General features: G+C 32.6%; 1 protein-coding gene across 1 annotated transcript in view; it reads right to left on the bottom strand.

The window, feature by feature from the left end:
* Nucleotides 1-21,038, bottom strand: part of LOC105211042 (CD82 antigen) — a 100,402-nt gene that overhangs the window by 43,801 nt on the left and 35,563 nt on the right. The window lies entirely within an intron of this gene.

Genomic DNA, 21,038 nt, shown 5'->3' with positions numbered 1-21,038 from the left:
TTGTTACAACGGCGCAGGTTCTAAAGCCTAGAGGTCTGGTTAGGCAGGTAGGTAATTATAACTAGATATACATATGTATTTGTGTAGTTGCAATAGATGCCATTCAGGCATTCACTGCCAGTTCAATTGAAAAATGTTGCTTGGCCTAAACAACAGTTGTTGTTGTTGCTTGACATCTGAGTAGTGATCTCAGTAATCGGCCGCTAGTTAGCTGTAGCTACAGTTATAAAATACAAGTAGGTTTCCTATTTCGTTGGTAATTACATACTTGTATTTGACTACTGCATTACATTGCAAATACTTGAGTATACTAATGAAAAAATCTATATGTATTTATATACATACTAAATCAATTAAATACAGTTGAGCTCTAATTGCATGAACTTCTATAACTCGAACTCTTGAATTGACAATAGCGTTTAGAAATCAAATTTCTTACTAATTTCCTTCCATAACCTAAACTTCCCTAACTCGAAGTTCTCCATAACTCAAGCTCTTGAATTGGCAATAAAAGTCAAATATCATACAAATTATCTTCCATAACTCAAAGTCTCTCCAACTCGAAGCTTTTTTATATTCTCGCAACAAAGTTGCTAGAGAGTATTATAGTTTTGTTCCAATAAGTTTGTTTGTAACACCCAAAACTAAACGAGTTAGATATAGAGACATATAAGAAGGTTAAGGTATATAAGAAGGTTAAGTTCGAAAATGGGCGGAATCGAACCATTGCCACGCCCACAAAATGGCGAAAACCAAAAACACATAAAGTGTCATAACTAAGCCATAAATGAAGTTATAAAAGTAAAATTTGGAATAAAGGATCGCACTAGGAAGGGTCATATTTGGATGTAACTTTTTTGGGGAAGTGGGCGTGGGCCCGCCCACAAATCGGTTATTTGTATTTAACTCGCAAACTAATAAAGCTATATAAACCAAACTTTCTGCAGTCGGTTCTTTTACATACCCCACCCCACCCCATGAAAATAGTTGAAGTCGGATAATAACTACGCCCACCTCCCATACAAAGGTTAGGTTGAAAATTACTAAAAATGGGTTAACTCACTAACGAAAAACGTCAGAAACACTAAATTTTGCAGAAGAAATAGCAGAAGGGAGCTGTACTCAGATTGTTTTACAAAATGAAAAATGGGCGTGGCATCGCCCACTTATGGGTCAAAAACTATATCTCAGGAACTACTCGACCGATTTCAATGAAATTCGGTATATAATACTTTCTTGACACCCTGATGACACACATGAAAAATGGATGAAATCGGTTCAAAACCACGACAACTTCCCACATAACTCAATTTTGAATTCCATCTGATTCCTTCACTTTATAATGTATACGTAATAAAACTTTACACAAATAGTGCATATCATCTCTGGCTTCACTTGCGAAAAAATTGTCGAAAACGGATCATAACTTTTCAATGCCCCACATATCGAACGTGTTGAACTCAGCGCCTAAGGATAAATTTTAACCGAAAATATGGGTAAATCTCTCAGATAATTTAATGTAATTCAGAGGAAATTGTTTTCTTCTAATAGTTTGTCTTTTTTCCAAAAAATTATTAAAATCGGGTCATAACATCTCCATATACCTCATTGTAGGTTTTTCAAAAGTATCTTCTCCTAGCTCCCATATACCTAATTATAGGTTTTTCAAAAATATGGTGAGCTTTATTCCGCATATATGTATTGGTTAATATATGAGCTATCTTAGCAAAATTAAGTGGGCGTATCGTCTTGGATATAGTGTAACTTGCTGATGAAAATGAATGAAATTGGTTCAGGAATTACGATTTTCATTATTCTATATTAAACTTTATGCCGAATTTATGGGTTAATTTGTTTGTTTTCTTAATAAAATGTCTTCAATAAATTGCGAGAGTATAAAATGTTCGGTTGCACCCGAACTTAGCCTATCCTTACTTGTTTGTGATTATGGTCATTCGAGTTAGAGAAGTTCAACTGTATTTGAATTACTGATTTTTACTCAACACTTTTTGCATCGCTTAGAGGTTAGAAATTGTATGGTGTAATTAGAATATTGTGGCTCGTTCTATCTCTCCCTATCTGTCTGGTTAGGTTAAGTCCACATTTCTTCATGTGTTCTAAAGTGTTTTACCGTGACCAGGTAAGTACAAAAAAATCGTTTTAAGATTTGTCGAAAATTAGGACCGAAGGTGGATCAAGCTCAGTGCTTACAACTAAAATGAAATGTCAGTTCCACTGATTGATGATCTCAAATTAGCATCCTTAGGAATATGGAAATTGAGGTTTGGATCAGCATGGAAGTGAACTTCTACGAAAAAGATATAACCGATTTTCATATACCGCAGCGAGCTTTATACGAAAATCCAATTCAAGACAAAGCAGCCATAAATACTATATAGATTACGAAAATATATTTACAAAGTAGGAAACACTACTTTAAATAAATGGGTACAACAACAGTGAAGGTAGGTAGCTATGAATGTAGACTTTTTGGATGCAATTATCTCTAGATACGCCATTTTGATGCACTAATCATTTTTATTATTGCCATCTCGTTTCATCGTTCAAACTGGTCTTCTAATGAAACTACTTATAACCGTTATGCTCTTTGTAGACAGTCATTCAAGGTTTGGTAACATATGGGTTCCAAGAGTTCCATGACGGATAGGGCAGTGAAAAAATTACACGATCGGGGATAAACATATTCGATCAACTGTCTGCAAAAACGATCTCTGGTAAAATACTTGACTCTTAATGTCAAACTACTATGAAATGTCATAGGGACATAAGGACTTTTTACAGATCTGTACCGATGACATTAAGCAGATAGAAGTAAACTTTAAGAAACATAGTTGAATATGGGAAGGTTGAATGAAATGGTAGTTAGCCTGATCGGGGATCATATTAAGGCATCGTTTCAATTTTTTGATTTTATTTATGTAAAAAAAGGAATATTTGATTATAGTATATCTATATACCCGTATGTGGACTTCCCGAACTGTCATCAGAGCCTTGCTTATTTTAGCGGAAGCTAGAATTAGTCAGTTAACCAGTTTTGGTGCCAAAATTAGACTTTTGACAATTAATTTTCTTAGTAGACCTTACCTAACTTTTTGTAGAACATTATATTAAAGATTTACTTATTAAAAGAGGCATGCAGACATTTATTTAAGTGCCTCCATATTTTCACTTTAATTTTATAACGCGAATTGCCACATTTCTTTCTATTTACTTCTACAGAATTAGATTTCTCGAAAATTATTCCAAGTATAAAGACATACATATACAGGTATATGCATGCATAAGTACATTGGTGCTTTCACATTTTCACCAGAGAGATCCTCCCACGATTATTTGCTTCCATTACCCCTGTCAGTCAATCGCTGACAGCTATTAAAATGGCGAAACCGATGAAATATTCACTTTCATTTCGCATTTTTTTGCTTCTGCTTGCTGCGTGACTGTAAATATCTACGAGTATGTACTTGCCGGTGAAAGAGAATGAAAACAATTGAAGAATTAAGAAAAAAAGCAGAAAATAAAAATAAATTATTGTATCAGGTTGTGGCACTTGTAATTCACACACAGAAATTCTATTTCTCAGCTAAGCGGTGTACAAATAATGAATGTTGGCGTTGATTGAGCTTTGTCTTTGGTGGAAATACCGGTGGCATATAATTGGCATAATAAAATGTGGCAAAGTAATTGCGCAAACTGGTATACATATATTATTAAATCTGATCAGATCTTTATATGAATATTCATATGTGTGGAAGTATGTAGTGAGTGTACTTACGGTCGCCAGACTAAACAATAAATCTTAGATGCATTACTTCGATGTTTTGCGGTAAGTAATGAGTAATAAATGGGAAATTATTGAAAATAGATTATCTGTATTTTCCCCAAGACTCAGTGTTATAACCCGATATTTTTCATTATTTATTCATACTTATTTATGACTCATATTGTTTATAAATCTAAAAACGATCGATGCACTAAGGTGTTACCAGAAAGTTTTATAATCGAATGCCCTCACTGTTTTTGCAAATATTTGTCCTTCATCATCGTTTCCTAATACAAAGAGATCTAGATGAAAATGATTTGAAGAACTAGTTAGGTGCAATACAACTAGTGATCAGTGGACCAAATAGTGCTTGAGTGAAAAACAAGAAAAAACGTTAACTTCGGCTCTACCGAAGCTAATATACCCTTCACAGGTGCATTTCTTTTAGTAACTATGTGTTTAAGCAAATCTAAAGACGTAAGAAAAAGTAAATAAAAAAAGGAAATAATTTTACTAACCGATCTGAACAATTTTTTCGGAGATTAAATTATTTCTATGAACAATAACTCACACCCAAATTTCGTGAAGATATGTAGTAAAATGCGGAAGTTTTCCATACAAGCCCTTGATTCCGATCGTTCAGTTTGTATGGCAGCTATATGCTATAGTGAACCGATCTGAACAATTTTTGCGGAGATCAAATTATTTCTATGAACAATAACTCACACCCAAATTTCGTGAAGATATGTAGTAAAATGCGGAAGTTTTCCATACAAGCCCTTGATTCCGATCGTTCAGTTTGTATGACAGCTATATGCTATAGTGAACCGATCTGAACAATTTTTTCGGAGATCAAATTATTTCTATGAACAATAACTCACACCCAAATTTCGTGAAGATATGTAGTAAAATGCGGAAGTTTTCCATACAAGCCCTTGATTCCGATCGTTCAGTTTGTATGGCAGCTATATGATATAGTGGTCCGATATCGGCAGTTCCGACAAATGAGCTGCTTCTTGAAGAGAAAATAACATCTGCAAAATTTCAAAACGATATCTTTAAAACTGAAGGTCTAGTTCGTATATATACAGACAGCGAGACAGACAGACGGACATGGCTAAATCGACTCAGTTCAACATACTGATCATTTATATATATAGGGCTTTATAAGCGACGCGTGAATATAAGCGAAACGAAGCTCTTGAATTTAGCAGATGAGAGCATCACTTTGATTTTCTCGTATATACGTGGGGTATTTTTCTTTAAGAACCAGGAAAACATGGAATGGAAGGAATTGGAAAAAGGGAAGAATACGATGAAAAATTAAGAAATACTTCATACTGTAACCGCATACAATGAATGACTACAAACTGCCACAGATTTCTGTCATAGATAATAAATTTATTTATAAATCTAAAGATAATTACTTAATGAAAGATGATCATTTGTAACCCGGGGATTCATTAAATTACTAGGCAATAGTGTTTCGGTAAGATTGTTTTTAGACCTTCAAAAAACAATATTTTTCGGAAGCGCTTTTACAAACGTTAATAAAAAAAAAATTGAAGTTCTTCCGACTTTGAAACACGAAAAACTGGTTCAACTTGAAGAAATGTATGTAATATGAAGACGTCATTAATAAAATTAACCGAACATTAACTTATAGAATAAAATGTGTTGGTTTAACAGTCTCCTGTTGGCCCGATGTTATGAATTATATACAATTTTAGGTAAACTTTCCATATTAAAAAGGATGCTACTTCGGTTCAAATTTTTTTGTGATCTAAATGTTTTGAAGAACATCTCTCAAATAACTCCCATATTTTTGATATGCATAGTTAAACTTCCCTAATTCGAATCACCATAATCCGCACAAAAACTTCGAGTTAGAGAGACTTCGAGTTATGGAAGGTAATTTGTATGAAACTTGACTTTATTGCCAAATCAAGAGTTCGAGTTTTGGAGAATTTCAAATTAAATAACTTCGAGTTATGGAAGTTTAAATGTATTGTGTATATATTTAGCACTTAAATATTGAATTAAATTATCATTTCTACCCAGGTAGCAACTCATTTAATATATTAAAGCTTCAGAACCACACAGTTTGGTCTCCTGTAACGCCATCAAAATGGATTTAGTGTATTCAGCAATTTCAACGTCTATTTATATAAATTTCTATATTATCTATTATTTTACAGCATTTTTTTTTCCAAACCCCATTCAGTCATTGTGGCTTTTAATTATTTATATTATATGCGTGTAATTTTCACAGCTACCATATTTCAATTGAGTACTAACATTCTTAAACACACATGCAGACATACATACATATACATAAATATAAAAACTATTATATTATAATATAATTATACATCTGCCTATTTTGCTCATTAATTATGTTAGTGAGATGGTTGAGTTTGCCAGTTTTGTTTGGGATTTTCGAGATTTTCATTTTCATTGTTTTAAATGATTTAGGTCAACACTGCATAGCTAAACAGCATAAATGTCGATCACACTGTGCAGCACACGGATGGTGTTTGCTGGCGATGACAGTGTGCGCCGGGTATCAACATAACCAATTATATGAGTGTTTGTTGTTGTAGTGAAGTGTGAATATATAGCAATGCAAGTAATAAAGTGTGGAAGTGTTATTGCTCGAGTGGGCTGTCATCCGTCAGTTAGTTTTCTATTTTACATAAAACAATGAAAATTATGATTTATGGACTGGGGCATGTGGGTAGTGAAATTCTTACTGCGAAACGTTAAATAGTAGGCGTGAAGTTAATTTTTGTGTGTGACTATATATGGGGGGACATATGTATGTATATAAGTACATTAATTTTTGTAGTACATATGTATGTAAGCATATATTATATGAGTCAAAATTAACTAATATTTGGTTTTTCTTCCTTATATTACTCAAAAATATTCCAAAAATTTTAAAATTTCCATTAAAAAACAATTTAAAAAAAAAATAAAAAACAAAATTAAAAAAAAAATTAACAAACAAATTTAAAAAAAACTACAGCACCTTCCCAAATATCTTCAAAATATAATTTTACAACCCCACATAATAAATTAAAAAAAAAAAATAATAAAAAATTTGAAAAAAATATTTTTTGTATATAAAAAAATTAAAAAAAATAAAATTAAAAACAAATTTAAAAAAATTACAGCACCTCTCAGATATCTTCAAAACATAATTTGAAAACTCCACATAATTACAGTTGCAATCGCAAAACATTAAAAAGCTCCACAATTTAACAATTAAATACCTTAGCTGCCAGTTTGTCTCGACTATCAATCAAATTGTGCACAAAATATCGCGAAATTCCAGTAGCTGCTGCTTCCTACTCAAATATTTGAAATTTTTAAACGCGCTTTCAATTAAGCTGAACATAAATACACACAGAAATACTTAAATAAATATAAATTTGCGGAATGCCCAACGTGCAAGGCATTAAGCGGATTATAATGATGGATTTCAGCATCCAAGCTCGAGGGGATAGTAACCCAGTAGCTTGTATTTGAAGCGACAAACTGGTTAGAAAAAAACTAGTCTACAACTAGAATTGACTGCATATACTCAGACTAGTGAGAAAACATCACTTTAACCAGTTTTAGAACGATATATTTAAATTTTTTTTTTTAATTTGCAATAAGTAAATGCTAAGTTTAATATTTCTAGGGTCTGACAAACATATCAATATGTAAAGGGTGCAGTCATGCATTAGATATGTACACACATCTCTCAATCAAATATTTTATTGTCATCGAGTAAGGAAGGTCAAAATTTAGGTGCAGTCGAACATAAAATATTTCCCGGCGTCTATTACACAAACTAAAGGAAGGTTCGAGTTTGGGTGCAGCGGAACATTGCATACTCATGCGATTTTTATACCCTGAACAGACAGGTATATTAAGTTTGTCACGATGTTTGTAACACCCAGAAAGAAGCGTCGGAGACCCTATAAAGTATATATATAAATGAACAGTATGTTGAGCTGAGTCGATTTAGCCATGTCCGTCTGTCTGTCTGTCGGTATATATACTAACTAGTCCTTCAGCTTTTAAAATATCGTTTTGAAATTTTGCAGATTTTATTTTCTCTTCAAGAAGCTGCTCATTTGTCGGAACTGCCGATATCGGACCACTATATCATATAGCTGCCATACAAACTGAAGGATCGGAATCAAGGGCTTGTAAGGAAAACTTCCGCATTTTACTACATATCTTCACGAAAGTTGGTGTGAGTTATTGCTCATAGAAATAATTTAATATCCGAAAAATTGTTCAGATCGGTTAACTATATAACCTTAATGTTTCTAGCAAACAACCCGGCTAAAAAGTATTAGTAAAATGTTTTCTTTTTTTAATTACTTTTTCTTACGTCTTTAGATTTGGTTAAACACATAGTTAGTAAAAGAAATGTACCTGTGAAGGGTATATTAGCTTCGGTACAGCCGAAGTTAACGTTTTTTCTTGTTAAGAATGAAATTAATGTTGAATATTCCCGGAGTCCGAAGAATTTTATTGTAAATAAGTAGGAATGACATAAATCTGGGTGCAACAGAAAACTATTGAATCTCCTCTCGCAATTTTTTAAAAATTAAAGGAATCCAAAATATGCCTCGATGTTTGAATATTTTATCGTATAAAAGTAAGGAAGAGGTAAATTGGGGTGCAGCCGAGTATTTGACGTTAAACGCTTGTCAATTATTTCGATATCGTTGGAAACCGTGCTGAAATATTTATATATATGTTATATGGGGCTAGGGTAATTCCGGGGTAATTTCCAGACATTTTCGCCACAGAGACAAACTACATCTCCGTTGAATTTCTTTAGAATATTTGGGAGATTTACCGATTTTTTATAATGTTCGGTATCTGGGGCATGAAAACTTATAGTCCGATTTATTTTTAGACGGACGATATGTAGTGTTTGTGCAAATTTGCTTTCCGATATCTTCACTAATACTTAATTTATAGATTGTAAAGTAATGGATTCAGATGGACTTCAAAAATGTGGTATATAGGAATTAGAAGTGGTTGTGAACCGATTTCGCTCATTTTCAAACTATCACATTGGTATGCCAAGGAAATGTTATGAACCGAATTTAGTTGAAATTGGTCGAGTAGTTTCTGAGATATGGCTTTTGACCCATAAGTAGGCGGCGCCATGCCCAATTTCCAGTTTTTTTTACCAATATGGGTGCAGCTTTTCTGTACCATTTTTACCTTTTTCATTAATATCAAATTTATATTAACTGATATTTATACTCTCGCAACCTGTTGCACAGAGTATAATAGTTTTGTTCACCTAACGGTTGTTTGTGTCACCAAGAAATACAAGAGTTAGATATGGGGTTATATATACATAAATGATCAGGATGACGAGTGGATTTGAAATCCGGATGTCTGTCCGTCCGTCTGTCCGTCTGTCCGGGCAAGCGATAACTTGAGTAAAATGAGCAAAATCGGTCCCCTGCCACGCCCACAAAATGGCGGAAACCGAAAACCTATACAGTGTCATAACTAAGCCATAAATAAAGTTATGAAAATGAAATTTGTAACATAGGATCCCATTAGGGAGGGGCACATTTAGATGTAATTTTTTTGGAAAAGTGGGCGTGACCCCACCCCCAAATAGGTTTTTTGTATATAACTCGCAAACCAATAAAGCTATATAAAACAAACTTTCTGTAGTCGTTAATTTTAGCCATTTCCTTATACAGTCCAAAAATGAAAGAAATCTGATAATAACCACGCCCACCTTCCACACAAAGGTTAGGTTGAAAATTACTAAAAGTGCGTTAACACACTAACGAAAAACGTCAGAAACACCAAATTTTACATAAGAAATGGCAGAAGGAAGCTGCACTGAGATTTTACAAAATGGAAAATAGGCGTGGCGTCGCCCACTTATGGGTCAAAAACCATAACTCAGAAACTACTCGACAGATTTCAATGAAATTCGGTATATAATATTTTCTTGACACCCTGATGACACGTGTGAAAAATGGACGAAATTGGTTCACAACCACGACAACTTCCCATATAACTCATTTTTGAATTTCATCTTATTCCTTCACTTTATAATATATATACATTAGGAACCAATAAAGATAGCGAAATAAAACTTTACACAAACACTGCATATGATCTAATGCATCACTTGTGAAAAAATTGTCAAAATCGAATCACAAACACTGCATATGATCTAATGCATCACTTGTGAAAAAATTGTCAAAATCGAATCATCACTTTTCAAGGCTCCTGATATCGAACATGAAGAACTCAGTGCCTAAGGGTAATTTTTCCCCGAAAATATACTTAGGTAAATCCCTCAGATATTTTAATGTAATTCATTCCTTCTGAATTTTTTTCTTATAACAGTTTCTCTCCATACCTGAAATGGTATAAATCGGGTCATAACTTCCCCCAGATCCCATATATCTAATTATATATATATATATATTTGGCGTAGGAACCGCTTTAAGCGATTATAGCCGAATCCATGGGAGATGGGGTCATATGTAGAAGTTCACGCAAGTGAGGAAAGTTTCTGATTGCCATTCACTTGGGAGTGGCCAGGAACGATTCTTTTGCATATGACTCAAGCAGCTCACGACTTCCGGTTTTAGACCAAGTATCACCTGGGTAGCTAACAGACATCCGTTTGGAGGCGAGCTAAAGTGAGAAGGCGAAGCCCGCTTCTGCGGTTGTGCGTAGGGCTTGGGACCCACCACATAAAAAAATCTCCCCAATGAAAACAAACACCTAATTATAAGTAATATTAAATCTTGGTGGTGGAAACGAGTGAAATCCGTTTAGGAATTACCTCAGTCCCCATATACTATTTATGATGATTTTCGTTATTCTATTGAACACTATACCCAATATATGGGTCGAATTGTGTTATCTTTATAAAATTACATCAATAAATTGCGAGAGTATAAAATGTTCGGTTACACCCGAACTTAGCCCTTCTTTACTTGTTTTCACATAAAGTCAACTGGAATACCACGGATTCTCAAATTCGATATATGGGGGGCAGGAAAGCCGCTGTTTGGATATACGACATATATTTTTAGAACTATATTTATTGAACACAATGAATGAAACACGTAAGAACTATGAAAGGAGTTCAGGGATTCAAAACAGAGTGGCTAAGCTAACAAAGAATCTTTGGTCGAATGGATATAGGCTTCTCGAGTAAGAAAGTATTTAAGCTAATTGCTATGGATAAAACAAATAGGTCCAAGTATCTACTTCTTTACTCAATTTGAACTGGTTTAATGTTTCGAACTATTGGAACTACTTGTGGAACGAATAAATATTTCTTAAAGTATTACTGCAAAAATCGAAGAAAAGCAAGAAACCAACTAGCAAAAGCAATGCAAACATAACCGATTCACTTATTTGATATCTATCGCTTCAAAATTATTTCGTAAAAACAACAAACAAAAACGAAAAGTGAGAAAAGCAAAAACAAAAATCGAAAAACAAACAGAAAGTTGGTCACTCTATTCAAACAATTTGTAATTAAAATTATCTAATCATTATCAGCAAAATACAATTGTAACAATTTATAACAACAACAAAAACAACCTCAGCGAATAGCATAATTTTATAGCCAACGACCGATGCTCAATTGATGCGCATGCGTAACAGCACAATACAACAAAACAAGAGGCAGCAAAACAAACAGGCCAACGATTGCAGCAATCAAGCGATTAACAGCGTTGAGAAAGAAATATGATAATTACAAAATAAAGAAAAACGAAAATATTGCAAAAACACACAATCGATGGCGAGTTTAATCCTCGTTGAGTGGCGCATCTTGGGGTGACGTTGAGTAGGCATTTGAAGTGTTAATTTTTTGTGAAAAGTGAAAGTGCAACGAAGCTGAACCGAAAGCACGATGTTATGCATGCGCTTACATATGTAAAAGTAAATGCAATTATGTGAGTAAGTATGTGCGAGTATGTAAGTGGCGGTGAGACAAGTGCAGTTGTAGGAACCCGCAGCGCATTCGTTCGAGATGATAGCCATTATTGGCGTACGGGTTTTCTTTGTAGTCTCACCTACTTTGTATATGAATGCATTTATATATGTGTGAATGCGATTATGTGCCACCACTTGAGCGCCTAGTCAACAATGCTGAGATAAAGTGGCATGCATTTTATGATTTACAATGATTTAGAAAATCGAAATTCGACAAGGCATTTTCACACAGATTCTCTCGAGCAAACACATTGAACAATGAACTGATTGAAAAATCAGAAAAAATTAAAAAAAAAAATTTAAAAAAAATTAAAAAAAATGGATGCAACACCCTAGACTCAATGAACTAACAACAGCAGCAATTTGGTTGTAATGTGGCTCAACTGCATAAGTAAACACGTATGAATGTACACATCTGAGTATGTATGTGAGTACAAGTGCCCAAATGTAACATGAAACTGTCTACATTTGCGCATGCGTGCCATGGTAGCTCAGTGAATGTGTGGCTTATTTGCACATATTTGTAAGTAATATATCTACTAGTAGCACTCTTTGTAGCCGCTGGCGTGCATGATTGCCTTTAGGTTGGTCAATTGTGGAATAATTGCGTTTAATGTGTGCATTAATGCATTTCTAGGAACACATTTTTCAGACATACATATATACATATGTAGATGAGTATATAAGTTTTACCTATGCAAATAATCTCGCATGAAATTGTGGTATTAAATTAGTGGATTTAATAAATTATTCGTAGCCAACGTGGAACCTGCAACATGACATGTGGGTGGCATGCAATGGAAGCTTTATTAGTCAGCTTTGATTGTAGCTAAGGAATTCATATACAAATAACCCTAGATGGTTGTTTTGGTCTACTCATATTTATAGTATTATTCATAAAATATGTAAATAGAAAGTGATGAAAACCGAAAGGTTTCAAAGCAATATATATTAATATAGTTAATCAATATTATAACTAACCAAAAAAAATTACAAAAAATTTTAAACCAAGAATAAAAATATTATAAATTTTTAAATATTTAATTTAAATTTTTTTTGAAAATTTTCATGAAAAAATTTATTATTCTGAAAAAAATGTGCTTAATCTCTTCAAGCATCTTTTCATAAATTTTCTCTACTAAATTTTGAGTTATGAAACTCTTGTTATTTTATATACATACACTAGCTGACCCGGCAAACTTCGCCCCGCCCAATTTTTATTTGAAATAGTTGAAACGCTTTTTGAACTCTGTTCAAGGCCATTTATTTGTATGGAATGTTAATATATTCAGGGAATAACGTCTCTGATCAATTTAAATATTTTTGGCGAAGTTCGTTTTTTGTTTTGTTGTGTAGCTTGTAAACAAATAAAGAAGATGGCTCTCCAACACGCTAACATGACACATACATACCTATGTATGTATATACATATGAAACTGTAAAATTTTGAACTTAAACGATAAATCGGTTTGAATCATTCGAATTCTCAGAATGAACATTTCCTCACTTTTAGATTTGCTGTGTTGTAGTAAACTATTCACTACAGTGAAATTATTATTTATGAATAAAGACGGAAACCTTAGTATATATCTGGTATAAAAATCCACGGGATTGAGATTTGAACTTGAGGTCAAAATTTTTAAAATTATTGATGAAAATTTTCGTAGAGTTGATAATAAGCACAAATTATCATAAAATAGTTCATTTTTGATTTTATATTCAAGTTTTTAACAAATATGTTAATTACAAAATTGTTAGTTGATAACATGTAAAATTTAATTTTATAATCTTAGGATAGATAATTCTTAATTTTTAATAGTAGTATTTATTTTTTTGAATTATAAACATTTTAATTTAACTTAGCACTAATTGGTGCACAATATTTTTGGTTAACCTGTCTCGAGCTAACACAAATAGATTTGATGCTTAAATAACAGCTGATTTTTGTTTTGAATTTGCTTTGAATTTTCAGCGACATCTTTCGCAGCGTAGGGCAAGTGTCCGTTTCATTAAAATCGGTTCAATAGTTTAGGAGTCCATCGAAAACAAACAACGTGACAAGTGATTTTTATATATTAAGATATATTAAATACAGCAACCGAGAAGAACCATGAACCCTTTTTAAAAGGAACGGTACAGAAGTAGACCGAAAGGGACAGCATACGGCACCATATTTTTTCCCGCACTTTTGACATCTGTTTTCAGTAAGGTTTGTCATTTCATCACGAAAAGATGTACGATCCAACAACGGGTAGAAATTATTAAAATTTAATACCGAAATTCGGAGTCAGTGGCCTCAACTTTAAGAGCGCTACATCCAATTTATAGTCGGCTCATATCTGGCTGAATGACTTCGTTAATAAGCAAAATATGCGTTATTGGTCAGGCAGCAATCCACATATACTCCATGAGTCACCATTGCATCCCGAAAAAATTACAGTTTGGTGCGGTTTATGGGCCAGCGGCGTCATTGGGCCGTATTTCTTCTATGATGATCAAGTTACTGTGAATGGGAATCGCTACCGTTCAATGATAACAGACTATTTTTGGCCCGAATTGGATGATATGGACTTGGACAATATTCCAGCACCGCAGTATCTCTGGGTTGAAAACATATAGGCGGTCAAAAATCTCCAATCAGAGATCAGAGGAGCAGAGGAGACTCGAGCTCGCTATTCTCGAAAAATTCTAATGAAAGAAAGGAGTGGAACTCCATGTTAACTAGTTTTTAACATTTCCAGTAAAAACTACACCAACATCAAAAAAACCGTCAATCTCATTTCAACTCAGAGCCTCTTAAAATCCTGATTTTATTTTATACATGCAACTTTAATAATTCATAATTTACGTTACAGAATCGAACTTTATACATAGAAACGGAAGTGGTCTTGGGAATCTCGATTCTAGGTATGAATCTCTCTTCAAATTCTAGGTATGAACGTATAAAAACACTAATTTTCAACCAATAAAAAAATCGGTTTGAAATTGAAATTATATTATTTAAGTCCGATTTTCACTTTAATATTATTTAATTTCACCCTAAAGTATGATTAATAGTTAACAGAGTAAAACATCAATCGACAACTACTTTGCTGGTTCAACAATGGTCCGAGTAATGACACGAAATACTCCTATATGTATGTATACCCAGATAGTTTAGGCACAAATTTCGTCGATCAAGCGCGTTGGAGCGTAGATTTGCACTCCATAACTGTAACTTCACATTTTATTCATGCACATAATAAAATGAGGTACTTAAACCGTATGCCTGCATAGAGTTGGAACAAATTCTCAGGGCAATAAATTCTAACACCGACTAATGTACGGGTACATATGTATGGAATTAGGTGCATATTTTCCATAGTTAGTTCATATATTCAAATATAATACAATGTGTAGACTTCAATATTAAAAGAGTGTAAAACTCACATTCAATTAATAACAACAAATGCAGCATGAAATTGTTTCCATCGCACAAATAAGCATACATACAAATTTATGACAGCTGTGTATAAGCTGCTATTTGCAATTTTCATTTGGGATTATTAACCATATTTCGCATGCGATTGCAACTGGAAGTGGTGAACGCTTTGCAAAGTGCAGTCACACCGACCACACCAACCGCAGCGGCAGCGGCAGCGACGGCGGCTGCTGTGGCAGCAACAACGTTGACACAAATGCATGCAATTATCAACCGCCCTGCACCGAACTCCATCTCCGCCGACGACTGCAACTCTACGCTCTACGCCTCTAAGTTCAATTGCTTTTATCGTGTTCATTGCGTTCATCCGTTCATATTTCGCATTTGTAAAATCGTATAACCGTTAGATTGCATATCATTTGAGTGACTCTCAAATTAAAAGCAACAATAACAATAAAACTAATGGAAAATCATATGAATTGTGTGTGTTTTTTCTCTTTTTTGCTTTTCCGAATGACAGGAAATAGTGGTGTGTTTGGGTTGTTTGACATCTAAAAAGTTTTGCTGCTGGAGACACTGAAATATATGGAAAAGTTTTCAATAATTTTAGTGAGAATAGAGCTTTGTCTACACAGAGATTACTATAATACAGTTTTTGTACTATAACTCCAACCAAAAATACTCGGGTCTTACAAGGGATCTCCACCGAGACGAAAGTTGCTGATCGATCTTCAAACCAACGTTACACAATACCCTTGAAGAATTTATAATTATTGCATCGCTACTTTGAACCATGTAGATCAAAGTTCGATCCCTCATAATTAGATCTTACAAATATTTATATAGAGTAGGTTATTGAAGACAAACCAGAAAGTGAAAAGAAATGAAGAAGAGAATAAGGATCTACAGATCAGTATCAGAGTGGAAAACTGAGATTTTATACATACTGGAGCTTTTGATCTTGTCTTGTTTTGGTACACATATTTACATGGCTCAATTTGAAAACAATCCAGCTTAATTATCTATAAGTGGGTCATATGGATCAATATAATCCCTAACTTCATTTGAAAAGTCGGGAGGAGGGATTAACCTTTTATTTGATTCCGTTCAATAAATCATATTCAATAAATGCAATAAAACTAAGAAGCAAGGTGGGGTTTTATTCACTATATGGAAAAAATCTTAAGTGCTCTCTCTTCCATAACTGTTGTACACCATGTTTTTTTAAACTTAGACTCAATGCTTTTCATAAATTATGATCAAATAAATGTTGACCGAAATTTGATGTTGTTAACAAAAGGCAGTTATAATGGTCAACGTTCAGCAAACAATTCTTTGTATGACCATAACTTAAAAGTATAAATCTGTAGAAAACGTTTTGGCACTAAATATTTCACAAACAATGTTTTAATAAACAAGTGCATACTATTTATGGAGACATACTGTATGTGCACATAAATACAGTGAATAAATAAATAATCGGACACTCTTTAATTCGAATTTTCGAAGACAATATTTTAACGAATTTTAGAATATGAATGTGAGATTATGAAATATTTGACTATCTTTTTCGAACCTATTTCGAGTTCGAATAATATTTTTCGAACATGTTTCGAATTCGAAAATAATTTTTTTCGAACATATTTAGAACTCGAAAATAATTTATTCGAACATGTTTCGAATTCGAAAATTATTTTTTAATTTTTTTTTAAGCGTAAAGTGCATATGCAAACCGTTCATGTCATTTCGAAATATCTAAAATTTAAGAACCGTGTTTAATGAAAGGATTAAATAAAAGTAAAAAGTAACAACATTTGGAAAATATTTGTAATAAATAGTTTTAAAATACAGTGGAACTTCTCTAACTCGAATCACCATAATCCACAAATCCAGTTAGAGAGACTTCCGAGATACGGTAGGTAATTTGTATGAATTTTCACTTCTATTGCCAATTCAATAGTTCGAGTTATGGAGAACTTCGAGTTATGGAAGTTCAACTGTATTACAAAAATTTAGTCGAACGAAACGCAATACTAAGTCGCCAGCGAACCGAAATATGATTTGAAAAGTAAAAAATTATCAAACTAACTAAATGTATCAAATTTAAGTAGTAATGATATATATAAAACAACAACTTACAATATTTCTAAATTAAGATTCAAAGCTTTTTTTTTTATTTAAATCATTATTAACATATTTGAAAACAAAAATTAAAAAATACTTTGAGTACGAAAACTTTATCTACACACTGTACACACTACTCCTATGCACATATTCTTTTCGGCCAGCATAAAAACAGTTCGTAATAACAATACTCATGCATTTTATAGTTTGTATTGTACAAAGTTTTTATTTTTTGTTTTGTTTTATCATTTTCCGACTTATTTTATTGCTTGAAGTTTGCCAACAACAGTCAACAAGAACTCGCAGCATGCATCTGTGCATTTTCTAAAAACAAAGCAACAAAAAGTATATATATTTTAAACATTCATAGAATTGTCTGTTCCTTAAATGGTGCAAAGTCGAGAAAATGTGGTTTTTAGTTTTTGTTTATGCTTCTCTAAACTTTTTTTTTGCAGCTGGCTTTTGTCATATTATGCTTTTTGTCATTTCATATGTAGGTCAGTGTCGACTAAAGTAAGCAAAGAAATAAAATGCAGAAACATAAGAACGAACATGCTAAAGCTTGTAAAAAATTAATACAGCAATTTCACTAAATAATGTAAGCACTTTTCTGATAGCTTTTCTTTTCTTTTTATTTTTTTTTTCCTTTTTCGATGATACATAGCTTTTCAGAGTATCGCAGATTGACATACATATGTGCTCTGACTTAAAATACATAAATATGTAAATATTTTAGTATGTCTAGATATTTTTTGTTATACCAAAGTGGATGAAAAAGAAACTAGCAAATTATAGAATCACTTAAAAATAATAAGTGAGTCTCTAAATAAGGGACAACTGGTCCACCCGTGCGTATGAGGAACATTCAAATCCTGCACAACCACAACCTTAAACTAATTTCCAAATCAATATATTTATTAAATATTTTAAGCAAAAAACACAATCAGAATTTCTAATATTTGTTTGACAAGCAGAAATTAGCACATTTGACATTTATAAGATTGACAAGACCAAATGCGACCTCAAGCGCTTCGGAGTAGCACTGCAATGACATAGCTTTTAATGTCATAATTACAAATTGTTGCTGTTGTTGGTCAAATGTCAATTGCCAAATCATTTCACTCAATTAATTGTAGTCAAAATTGTGCGCAGCAACTAAAATGTTAACATTTCTCTCGAAATTCATATTTGAGAGTCATATAATTGCATAATTTATTTATGTCGAATATCTGTCGACATGTGTAGTGGCAAACAAATGGTTCAATGAATAAATTAATAATTAATTGCATATTTACGTATGTATACATGATATACGAGTATAGTAGGTGGTAATTAAAAACTTGCTTTTGACTATTTGATACTACATTCGTTTTAATATAACATTAGGGTGTGTCTTAGAGTATGCATAAAATCACAACAAAAGCAAAAAAGTTTCGAAAATATATTTTTATGGTATATAATTACTTCATCATTAATGAGATTATAGCCTTTTCGCACAGTCAAATTAACTGATCAATAAAAATTTAAATTGAGAAATTGAGAGAAGCCGAGGAAGGGGAAGCCCTCCACTCCGTTGGAGCGACTAGGTGGAGAGCGACCTGGTTACACTTGCTATCTTCAACTGGCGCCGAACTGCGAAGGAAAGAGAGAAGTAGCGCATCGGCTAAACGGTTGCAACGCCAATCACATATCGATCTAAATCAGTGCTTTCATCGAGCGCAGACCGATTCATTGATCACTTATCTCCTGTGCGAAAAGGCTATTAGAGCTCAAACTAAACACTTTAGATGACTAAGAGGCGAAAAAAAATCTTTATAAAAAAAAATATAAAGAGTTTATGAAGGTTAATTCACAATGAAAATTCACGATGAAAACAATCGATGGTCTAGAACAATAGTAATTCAAAAATTAATTGAAGTGAAATATGAAATATAAAATGTTTTGAGAGAAAGTATGAAAGGCAGAGATTATTGAGAGATTTTGTTACCTGAAATAATATAGCGAAGAACTGATGATTGCTCCAAGTATTATGGAACACAATTTGCCTAAGTCTGATAGTTTCGAAACGATATAGAGGATTCCATCTGTCACTGGTTGAATATATTAAACTGTATGCGGTATTAAATATCGTTTGATATTCGAGAAAATTGTTTTTTTTTTTATCAAAGTGAAGTTTAAAAAAATGTAGTGATTAGGAACTAATATAGAAGAAAGGTCTCAAGTTTTATGAAAAATAGTCCACTCATATCGCTATTTCTTAGTATCTTACTAATCATTACAACATATTTCTACAACTTTCTGGGTAACCCTCGCAGACATAAGCATCACTTACGTCCACAAATTTATGGTAATATGCAAAGCATAACTACTCTAACTGTAAATTAAATATTCTATTTAATAGTCAATTAGACTGCTCTCTCAATTAAATGACAAAGTTGAGACTGTCAATATATCAATGAAGAAGATGTGAGTGCTGGCAAGAATGAACTAAAGAGAATCTAATTAATAAACCGAAAAATGTTGCGCACAAATTGCTACAAATATTGGTAAATCATTATTAATCTATGTATTTGTATGTCGAACAGGTATTCAAGCGTAATAAGTAGTCCGAATATCCGAAAATTGCTGTGTGACAAAATTTAATTGTGTTTTGTAAAATTAATTGATAGTTTTTATTCCAATGAATTGTGTCATTGGCGGTTCGCTTCAGTGGTTAACTGAAATCGCATTGCGTGCAATAAGCGAGCAAACTATGTATGCTGCAACAATGTTATTTGCAACTTTATAGTTACAGTTATTTGGTATTTTTATTTAAATGAACTGCGTTGCGTTGGCATTAATGGTAAATTTGGAAAATTGGAAAAATAAGGCAACAAAAAAGAGTTATTTGTCTATATGTAATTGTATGCGTAATTGTCAAATTTTATTTTCATTTTCATTTTAATCCAGTTATTTGAAAACGAAATAGTGCGTTGTCAGATACTCAACCGAAAATTACACAATTTAAATTACATTTGGTTATTAAATGAAGCGAAACCTAAATTAATAGAAGTTGTTTATTGATTTTTTTTTTTTTTTTGAAAAAATAAGGATAAAAATTATCGAACACCAGGTCCCAAATTTAAACGGTCACTCCGGTCAGACAATTAAAATGAAGTCATCATCTTTGATATTTATATTTATTCAATTTAATTTAAAAAATTATAGCCTTTTCGCACAGCCAAATTAATGTAGTAGATTAAGATTATAATTGAGAAACCAGTTTTTACTTTTCGCACAGCCGGCTACTCGATTAATGATCATTATACATTTTTAATTTTGCTGTTCATAAGAAGTTGGTAAGTTTCATCAGCTGATTGGTATTTTATTGCAGACTTTATAATTGATCAATTAACTCTTGTGCGAAAAGGATATTCGTTATATAACTTGATTATCTATTATTTCTTTTGATTGGTTTCTAATGATTGTTTTACATCTTGAGAATAAAAATCATTATACAATTTACAAAAAATTACAAAAATGTTCCAAAGAAACCCTGTGTTTTTGAGTATGTTTAGTGAGAGAAGTAAAACTTATTTTTCAATACAAATTAGGGGTTAATTGTACTTGGATTATAACATATTTTAGACATGTGGTTTTCAAAAAGAAATAAAAGGTATAATTTAATGCTAATGGTTTGCCATAATGTTTTAAAAATGATTT

Source organism: Zeugodacus cucurbitae, chromosome 4 (genome assembly GCF_028554725.1).
Source record: "Zeugodacus cucurbitae isolate PBARC_wt_2022May chromosome 4, idZeuCucr1.2, whole genome shotgun sequence".
Classification (NCBI taxonomy): domain Eukaryota; kingdom Metazoa; phylum Arthropoda; class Insecta; order Diptera; family Tephritidae; genus Zeugodacus; species Zeugodacus cucurbitae.
The sequence above is the reverse complement of the archived record's forward strand: the minus strand, read 5'-3'. Positions and strand labels throughout refer to the sequence as shown.